A 10,000-nucleotide genomic window follows, 5' to 3' on the forward strand; every position below is an offset into this window, starting at 1 on the left:
TTTGGGGGGGTCGCGTCCACCCAGCGAGCGAGTGAGTGAGCGAGGGTTTTCTATTGTAGTGGCGGCCTCACCCTTTCCCCCGTTATTAATTATCGATCTGTTTTGTCATTGATCTATCGACGTGTTTTGAAGTGTCGATCGGATCGGATGATCGATTAATCGGTTGGATGTTGGTTGGTTGGTTGGTTGGTTGGTTGGTTGGTTGAATGATTAATTGAGGTTATGTCGTTACCGTTGTCTGTTTGTCACACTGAACTTGGAGAATGCTTTATCACCAACAACCTCTACAATAAATAAACAAATACAAACACCGAAAAGAAAAGAAGAAGAAAAAAAAGAAAAAGAGCAATAATAATAATAATAATAATAATAATAATAATAATAATAATATTTATATAGCGCCGAATCTTGTGCAGAGACAAATCAAAGCGCTTTCGCACCAGTCATTCACACGCATGCAAGAGCACTTCCTAGAGTGTACGGAAAAAAACCCCCACTCAACTTGGAAGCCCAAATCAAGATAGTCATACAACTAGTTGCAAACCAAATCACTGACGCTAGAATTCTCTAGTGAGATAACTACTAATAATAATAATAATAATGGATACTTATATTGCACACTATCCAGAAATCTGCTCTAGGTGCTTTACAAAAACGTTTTTGTTAACGTAGAACATGACATCACTGTTACACACACCAAGATGTGACTACACACACACCTACACACACACCTACACACACACACACACAGACACACACAGACACACACACACACAAATGCATACATACATTTTAACATACATGTGTATCTAACAGCTACCCTAACACATACGCACACAAAGGCAGGCACAAACTTACATAAACACACGCACACACAATACACATTCATATACATGCTCTAAATTGACTGGCGGTGAAAGGGTTAATAAAGACAATGTTGTAAACCGCTTAGCTAACATAGCATTCTGCCAGATTCACTCATCTCGACCCAGCTCTGGTACCATGTCAAACGTGTGAGTCACTGAGACTGACATCAACACACTGACATCACCTCACTGACATCGACACACTGACACAGAACTATCATGTTACACATGTCGGCCACAGAGACTGACATTAACACACTGACATCAACACACTGACACAGAACTGTCATGTCAACACATGTGGGCCACAGAGACTGACATCAACACACTGACATCAACACACTGACACAGAACTATCATGTAACACATGTCGGCCACAGAGACTGACATCAACACACTGACATCAACACACTGACACAGAACTGTCATGTCAACACATGTGGGCCACAGAGACTGACATCAACACATTGACACAGACCCTGTCATGTCAAGCATGTAAGCCACAGACACTGATATCAACACATTGACATCAACACACTGACATCAACTCACTGACACCAACACACTGACACAGAACTGTCATGTCAACACATGTGGACCACAGACACTGACATCAGCACACTGCCATCAACATACTGATACAGAACTGTCATGTCAACACATGTCGCCAACAGAGACTGACATCAATACACTGACATCAACACACTGACACAGACCCTGTCATGTCAAGCATGTAAGTCACAGACACTGACATCAACACACTGACATCAACACACTGACCCTGTCATGTCAACACATGTGGTCCACAGAGACTGACATCAACACACTGACACAGAACTATCATGTTACACGTGTGAGCCACAGACACTGATATCAACACACTGACACAGACCCTGTCATGTCAAGCATGTAAGCCACAGACACTGACATCAACACACTGACACAGAATTATCATGTCACACATGTGAGCCACAGACACTGGTATCAACACACTGACACAGACCCTGTCATGTCAACACATGTGGACCACAGACACTGACATCAACACACTGACACAGAACTATCATGTCACACATGTGGACCACAGACACTGGCATCGACACACTGACAGAACTGTCATGTCAACACATGTGGACCACAGACACTGACATCAACACACTGACAGAACTGTCATGTCAACACATGTGGACCACAGACACTGGCATCGACACACTGACACAGAACTGTCATGTCAACACATGTGGGCCACAGACACCGACATCAACACACTGACATCAACATACTGATACAGAACTGTCATGTCAACACATGTCGCCAACAGAGACTGACATCAATACACTGACATCAACACACTGACACAGACCCTGTCATGTCAAGCATGTAAGTCACAGACACTGACATCAACACACTGACATCAACACACTGACCCTGTCATGTCAACACATGTGGTCCACAGAGACTGACATCAACACACTGACACAGAACTATCATGTTACACGTGTGAGCCACAGACACTGATATCAACACACTGACACAGACCCTGTCATGTCAACACATGTGGGCCACAGACACTGACATCAACACACTGACACAGAACTGTCATGTCAAAACATGTGGGCCACAGACACTGACATCAACACACTGACACAGAACTGTCATGTCAACACATGTGGGCCACAGACACTGACATGAACACACTGACACAGAACTATCATGTTACACATGTGGGCCACAGAGACTGACATCAACACACTGACACAGAACTATCATGTCACACATGTGGGCCACAGACACTGACATCAGCACACTGACACAGAACTGTCATGGAGGGCAGAAAGGGATGGTGGAGTGTTGGGGGGGAGGGGGTGGGGGTGGGATGGGGGGAGGGGGGGGGTGGAGTGTAGTCCTTGTGGAAACGGACGGATACTGAGACGTGATTCCCTGTGATGATGATGATGATGATGATGATAATAATAATAATAATAATAATAATAATAATAACAGCAATAATAACAATAATGATAATAATATAATAATTGTATTGTATTACTAATTTTTGTCACAACAGAGTTCTCTGTGTGAAATTCGGGCTGCTCTCCCCAGGGAGAGCGCGTCGCTACACTGAGAGCGCCACCCATTTTTTGTTGTTGTTGTTTTTTGTTGTTGTTTTGTTTTTTTCTTTTTCATTTGTTTTCCTATCGAAGTGAATTTTTCTACAGAATTTTGCCAGGAACAAACCCTTTTGTTGCCGTGGGTTCTTTTACGTGCGCTAAGTGCATGCTAGCACACCCGGGGACCTCGGTTTATCGTCTCATCCGAATGACTAGCATCCAGACCACCACTCAAGGTCTAGTGGAAGGGGGAGAAAATATCGTCGGCTGGCCCGTGATTCGAACCAGCGCGCTCAGATTCTCTCGCTTCCTTGGGATATGCGTTACCTCTAGGCCATCACTCCACATAATAATGATAATAATAATAATAATAATAATAATAATAATAATGATGAGAAGAAGAAGAAGAAGATCATCATCATCATCAACAACAACAGCAGTTTCAGTTTCAGTTTCAGTAGCTCAAGGAGGCGTCAATGCGTTCCGGGACAAAACCATATACGCTACACCACATCTGCCAAGCAGATGCCTGACCAGCAGCCAGTAACCCAACGCGCTTAGTCAGGCCTTGAGAAAAAAAAAGGGGGGGGGGGGAATAAATATTAGATAAGCTTACATAAATAAATAAATAAATAAATAATAATTATAATATAGAAAAAGGTAGCAGTAGTAGTAGTAATACTACTACTACTACTACTAATAATAATAATAAACAACTTGATGGCACATGATAATAGTCCCAGAACGAGAATAACCCAGACCATATTTTGCACTGATGTCCGTCAGAAACACATAAGATAAAATAAAGTAAGATACGATAAGAATCACTTTATTATCTCTTAACTAGAGAAATTTGGTCAGGTGCATTATCACAACATAGACAAGTAACTAACATGGAGATCATAGCTGTAAGTAAATAAATAAATAAATAAATAAATAAATAAATAAATAAAATAAAATAAAATAAAATAAAATAAAACGTCGGCAAAACGTTAAGATCAACTCTTTCATTGAACAACCTTAGCTAAAATAACAGGCAGGGTGTGTGTGTGGGGTGGGGTGAGGTGGTGGTGGGGGGTTGCGGACAAGGAATGAGTTGTATGTTTTTTTGTTTATTACAGTTTCGTGCAGACATAATACACAGCTATCAACGAAATGCTAGCAGCTGAGCAAAAACTTGAACTGAGAAACAGCCCTGACTTCGATCATTCGCACAGCTGTTGTTAGCCCCGAAGTTTTCGCTTCAATCCGTTACACGGGTAGCATTGTGAGTACCCGTATATGTGGCACACAGGAGCGTTTACCTGTTCACACACACACACACACACCTGTTCACGTTCAGCTTCGATCCCGAAAAACCCCCCTTCCTCGTTAAGCTCCGCCCACCTCCCACCTCCCACCTCCCACCCACCCTCATCCTTTCACACCAGCTGACGCGCGGCTCCGCACAATGCCAGCGACAGCTTAAGTCCCGCCCCCCTGTCTCGTCAATCACTCTCTCTCCCGCACGTTCTTTTCATAGGCGTTTCGTCATTGGTGCGCGAGCGATCCGCTGATTGGCTTAAAACCCCGCCCGCGCCTCCCCCCCCCGCTACAGTCACCCCTTTCCCTTTCTCCTCCTCCTCCTCCTCCTTCTTCTTCCCTGTAGTGAGATCGCGACGTGAGAGCTGGTGATTGAAAACAGTGTGTTGTGTGAGAAGTGAAAACACTCGGCAGTTGGCGTCAATACCCCACTATTCGTGTGTAGAAAAGGCAGACAAGAGGCAGACTTGTGTTCCATTCTTCGCGCCACTGAAAGCCTGCACATTAGTCCAGCACTGTACCCTGTTATCTTGTTCCAGCCATCGGCAAGTGAAAAGATAATCACCACAAAGAGAGAGCAGCTGATTGTTATCGGACGGACTTTTGTGTTGCCACACAAAAACTGGGGTCTTCACAAATCGGTAACACAACTCTTGTATGGAGTTGTTTTTTTGTGTGTGTGTGTGTGTGTGTGTTCACGGCCGTGCTCATCGTCTTTTGTTTTCGAAGATGAGCTATCGCCTCGCATGTTTCACGAGGAAATCAATTCAGGGAGATCCGCTTGAAAGCTGAAGTTATTTGCTCCTCGTTGTTTGTTTGCCGAAGCTGAAAAGTCAAGAGAATAGAATATACCTTGTGCCAGTGAAATAGCCTGAAAGACAAGACAACAGTCTATTGAGTGTGGAGAAGTGAGTTGTTCTTTGAGACGTGACAAGCCAAGGTTCAAGAAAGGCCTTTTGAAGAGAAAGACGTGTTTTCGGCAGGCATCAGGTGTTTCTTTTGGATCTGTGGGTGAGTGAATTCTGCTAACTTCTTTCTGACTGTTCTGGCATGTGACTTTTTTTTTTTTTTTCACGTTAAAGGCTTTTAGTGTCAATCTGTGCTGTGTCGTTGATTTTGTATGTCAGGCTTTCATGTCCATGAAAAATAACTGCTGAGTTTCTAAAACGTACAAATGGAGAAAGTCTGTATGAAAAAAACAAAAACAAAACCAAAACAAACCTACTGTAGGCTGAAAAAGGCCTACATGGCATTGGTTCTGCTTTCATATCCACTGTCATTTCCAATTTACACAGACCCTGAAGACAAACCTATATGGTTTGAAACAGACACTCATTGAAGTGTTCAAGATCGTGCACAATATTTATGATCCCCGCACTACCACTTCCCTGTTCACCTTGGCTAACTTTGATGAAGTCTCAGAGGGCACGACTTCAAACTTAACAAGGCTAACTTTGTAACAAACCAGTTCCACAATTTTTTTTTGTTTTACTAGTCGTATCCTTTGCATTAGCTGTGCTTGGCTATGTGTGTATACATATGTCTGTATGTGTACATAACTACATGCATGTATATGAATGTGTATTGTGCGTGCGTGAGTTTATGTAAGTTTGTGCCTGCCTATGTGTGCGTATGTGTTAGGGTAGCTGTTAGATACACATGTATTGTTAAAATGTATGTATGCAGTGTGTGTGTGTGTGTGTGTGTGTGTGTGTGTGTGTGTGTGTGTGTGTGTGTGTAGTCACATTTCGGTGTGTGTGTGTAATATAGATGTAATGTTTTATGTTAACAAAGCGTTTTTGTAAAGCACCTAGAGCAGATTTCTGGATAGTGTGCTATATAAGTATCCATTATTATTATTATTATTAATCTGTGGAATAACCTTTTCTATGACACTATCAGTGCACCATCAGTAAACGCCTTCAAAAACCAAATTGACAAAACTTTTAAGGACCACGTATTTTCCATCGATTTAAATCTTTATCGAGTCAGAAATAAAAGTAGTATACACTATGCCTGATTAAACTTTGGAACAGTTTCACTCTTTTGTGATCCACTTGAAAGCGCATTAATGGACATTATTACGAGGGCAAAAGGCTTCTAGCCTATAGCCGAATATTTCTGTGATAAAATAGTCTTGTCTCACAGCCTACAGTGTTTCATAGACTTTCTCCATTTTTTTCTGTTGTTGATAGTTACTGTGAAAGGATGGAATGCACTATTAAAGGTAACAAAATCAGCTAACACTTCGAGTCAAAAATTTTCTCGATAACGACCCTAGATCATTAGCTCAGAAATATGATTTTGACAATCAATTGATAGGCAAATTATAGCATGCAAACGCAAACCTCAAAATACTTAATTTCAAGAAGGGACGTGGGATGTGTATCTGTTCAATATTCCCCCCCCCCCCACCACGTTTTCATAATTGGTTTGTTTCTATATATATAGAGCTGACTGTGTGAATACGATAGTTGTTGTGTTTCTTTCTAGAGGTTGTCCAACAGCGACCTGCTCAGACTGTCTGTCCCTCACTCACTCACTCACTCATTCACGCACCTGTCGTCTTTTCGTCATTGCTTTCATAGCCAATCCTAGCAGGGGCCACCATTGTCACATGAACGTTCTCATGGTCACCGCGTTTCGTCTCTATTCCGTACACGGGGCGCAGTAGCCGAGTGGTTTAAGCGTTGGACTTCCAATCTGAGGGTCCCGGGTTCGAATCACGGTAACGGCGCCTGGTGGGTAAAGGATGGAGATTTTTCCGATCTCCCAGCAGGTCAACATAATATGTGCAGACCCGCTAGTGCCTGAACCCCCTTCGTGTGTATACGCACGCAGAAGATCAAATACGCACGTTAAAGATCCTGTAACCCATGTCAGTGTCCGGTGGGTAATGGAGACACGAAAATACCCAGCAAGCATGAATGGACCACGACAGAGTCATCGGCAAGTCGATGTTGGTCGTGTAACGGAAAGAAGAAGAAGAATATATCGTTTAATTCCAGTTCAGTGCAGGTGGGGGGGAGGAGTGTGTGTGTGTGTGTATGTGGGGGGGGGGGGGGGGGGGGGGGGGGGGGGGGGGGGGGGGGTTCTGTTGTGTTTTAATAGGATTCATCATCTTTTTTTTTCTCCTATAGGTCATTTTACAATTGCGAAGTGTACATTGCGTCCTTCAATCATGTAGACCATTCGGCAGTATCCACATTCCCCCCCCCCCCCTGTCTTTCCATTCAGTTTCGTTCCTTAGACGGAAGAATCCGTAAACTTGTTTAAATATCATTGTCATGTGTGCCCAACATTTTTTCCCTGTGTTCTTTCCATTGTTTCGTTCCTCAGAATGAAGAATCCGTAAATTTGTTTAAATAACATTCAGTGTAACATATACTCTACATTTCTTCCCCCCCCCCGCCCCCCCCCACCCCCCGCCCCCTGTCAAGAGACGTAAAGATATGCCAGTCAAAGAGTGGACGGGAAGAAATGTAGGGTATATACATTACAATGTTATTCAGTAACCAATTTACAAGTTTTCCCGTCTTATTACACACGGAAAAGTAAAGGGGGAGAAATGTGAGCATTGCCGTATCGTTTAGTTCCAGTTCAGTATGGTTTGGGGTTTCTGTTGGGTTTTGATAGGATTCATCTTTTTTTTTTTTTCTTTTTTTTTAAAGATAATTATTCCTATGGGTCATTTTACAGGGGAAGAAATGTAGAGTATATACATTACAGTGTTATTAACCAATTTACAAGGTTTCCCGTCTTATAAACGGAAAAGTAATATAGATATTGCCGTATCGTTTAGTTCCAGTTCAGTGCGGTTTGGGATTTCTGTTGGGTTTTGATAGGATTCATCCCCCTTTTAAAAAAAAAAAAAAATTATTCCTCTGGGTCATTTTACATCTGCGAAGTGTACATATATTGCGCCCCTCATGTAGAAAATTCTCTCCCACCCCCACCCCTCACTCCCGGCTGTCTATCACCCATTGAAAACAGCAACTCTGGAACAGCCGTCATCTGGCAAGCAGGCCTCCTCAACTGAGGCGTGACTAAAAGCGCGTTGGGTTACGCTGCTGGTCAGGCATCTTGCTTGGCAGATGTGTGTGGTGTAGCGTATATGGATTTGACCGAACGCCAGTGACGCCTCTCCTTGAGTCAACTTGATATTGTTCGAACGTTCTTAGACAGTGTAGCGACAGTGTACCGCCACAAACTAGTCTCACCGCTACTGCTGCCGATTCTGTTATTGCGACCTCAGTTTCGACCGTTTCCCTTGACGGGCGCAATAGCCGAGTGGTTTAAAGCGTTGGACTGTCAATCTGAGGGTCCCGGGTTTGAATCACGGTGATGGCGCCTGGTGGGTTAAAGGGTGGAGATTTTTACGATCTCCCAGGTCAACATATGTGGAGACCTGCTTAGTGCCTGAACCCCCTTCGTGTGTATACGGCAAGCAGAAGATCAAAATACGCACGCTAAAGATCCTGTAATCCACGTCAGCGTTCGGTGGGTTATGGAAACAAGAACATACCCAGCTTGCACACCCCCCGAAAACGGAGTATGGCTGCCTACATGGCGGGGTAAAAACGGTCATACACGTAAAAGCCCACTCGTGTGCATACGAGTGAACGCAGAAGAAGAAAAAGACCGTTTCCCTTGCACAGTTCCCCTATCACTTCAGTCAACGACGGTCACGATTGATGCGTGCTGGATGCTAAATTTCCACAAAAGTTGTGAGAGCGTGCGTGTGGAAGTTGGAACGTGGAAAGAGCTTTGACAAACTAGTTTCTTCGTTAAGATTTAGTGCTCTGTTATTTCCTACAGTTCTTGTTCTTGTTCTTTCTTCTTCTTCTTTCTTCTCTTTCTTTTGCTTCTTCTTTTTTTCTTTTTTCTTCTTTTTTCTTCTTCTTCTCTCTCTTTCTTCTTCTTCTTCTCTTTCTTCTTCTTCTTCTCTTTCTTCTTCTTCTTCTCTTTCTTCTTCTTTCATCTTTCTTCTCCTTATTCACTTTCTTCTTCTCTTTCTTCTTCTTCTCCTTCTTCTTCTTCTTCTTCTCCTTCTCTTTCTTCTTCTTCTCCTTTTCTTTCTTCTTCTTCTTCTTCTGTTTCTTCTTCTTCTGTTTCTTCTTCTGTTTCTTCTGTTTCTTCTTCTTCTCTTTCTTCTTATTTTTCTTCTTCTTCTTCTTCTTCTTCTCTTTCTTCTTCTTTTATCTCTTTCTTCTTCTCCTTATTCACTTTCTTCTTCTTCTCTTTCTTCTTCTTTTATCTCTTTCTTCTTCTCCTTTTTCTCTTTCTTCTTCTTCTCCTCTTTCTTCTTCTCTTTCTTATTCTTTTTCTGTTTCTTCTTCTCTTTCTCCTTCTCCTTCTTTCTTCTTCTCTTTCTTCTTGTTTCTTATTCTCTTTCTCCTCTTTCTTCTTCTTCTCTTTCTTCTTCTTCTTCTTTCTTCTCCTTCTTATTCACTTTTTTCTTCTTATTCACTTTCTTCTCCTTCTTATTCACTTTTTTTCTTCTTATTCACTTTCTTCTCCTTCTTTTTCACTTTCTCCTTCTTATTCACTTTCTTCTGCTTCTTCTTCTCTCTCTTCTTCTCTTTCTTCTTCTCTTTCTTCTTTTTCTCATTTATTGTTACCATTATTATGATTACCATTATCATTATTGTTATTATAATTACTGGCAATATCCATGACCTTTTTCTTCACTGGAGGCGGGACTTAGCAGCGTTCACAACA

At 42.4% G+C, this 10,000-nt stretch overlaps 1 protein-coding gene across 1 annotated transcript in view; it reads left to right on the forward strand.

The window, feature by feature from the left end:
- Positions 1-4,698: 4,698 nt before the first annotated feature.
- Positions 4,699-10,000, forward strand: part of LOC143275263 (uncharacterized) — a 47,611-nt gene continuing 42,309 nt past the window's right edge. The window contains exon 1 of the mRNA XM_076579238.1: positions 4,699-5,290. The gene's annotated coding sequence lies outside the window, so the exon portion shown is untranslated. The remainder of the gene's footprint in view (positions 5,291-10,000) is intronic.

Source organism: Babylonia areolata, chromosome 30, assembly GCF_041734735.1.
Source record: "Babylonia areolata isolate BAREFJ2019XMU chromosome 30, ASM4173473v1, whole genome shotgun sequence".
Lineage (NCBI taxonomy): Eukaryota > Metazoa > Mollusca > Gastropoda > Neogastropoda > Buccinidae > Babylonia > Babylonia areolata.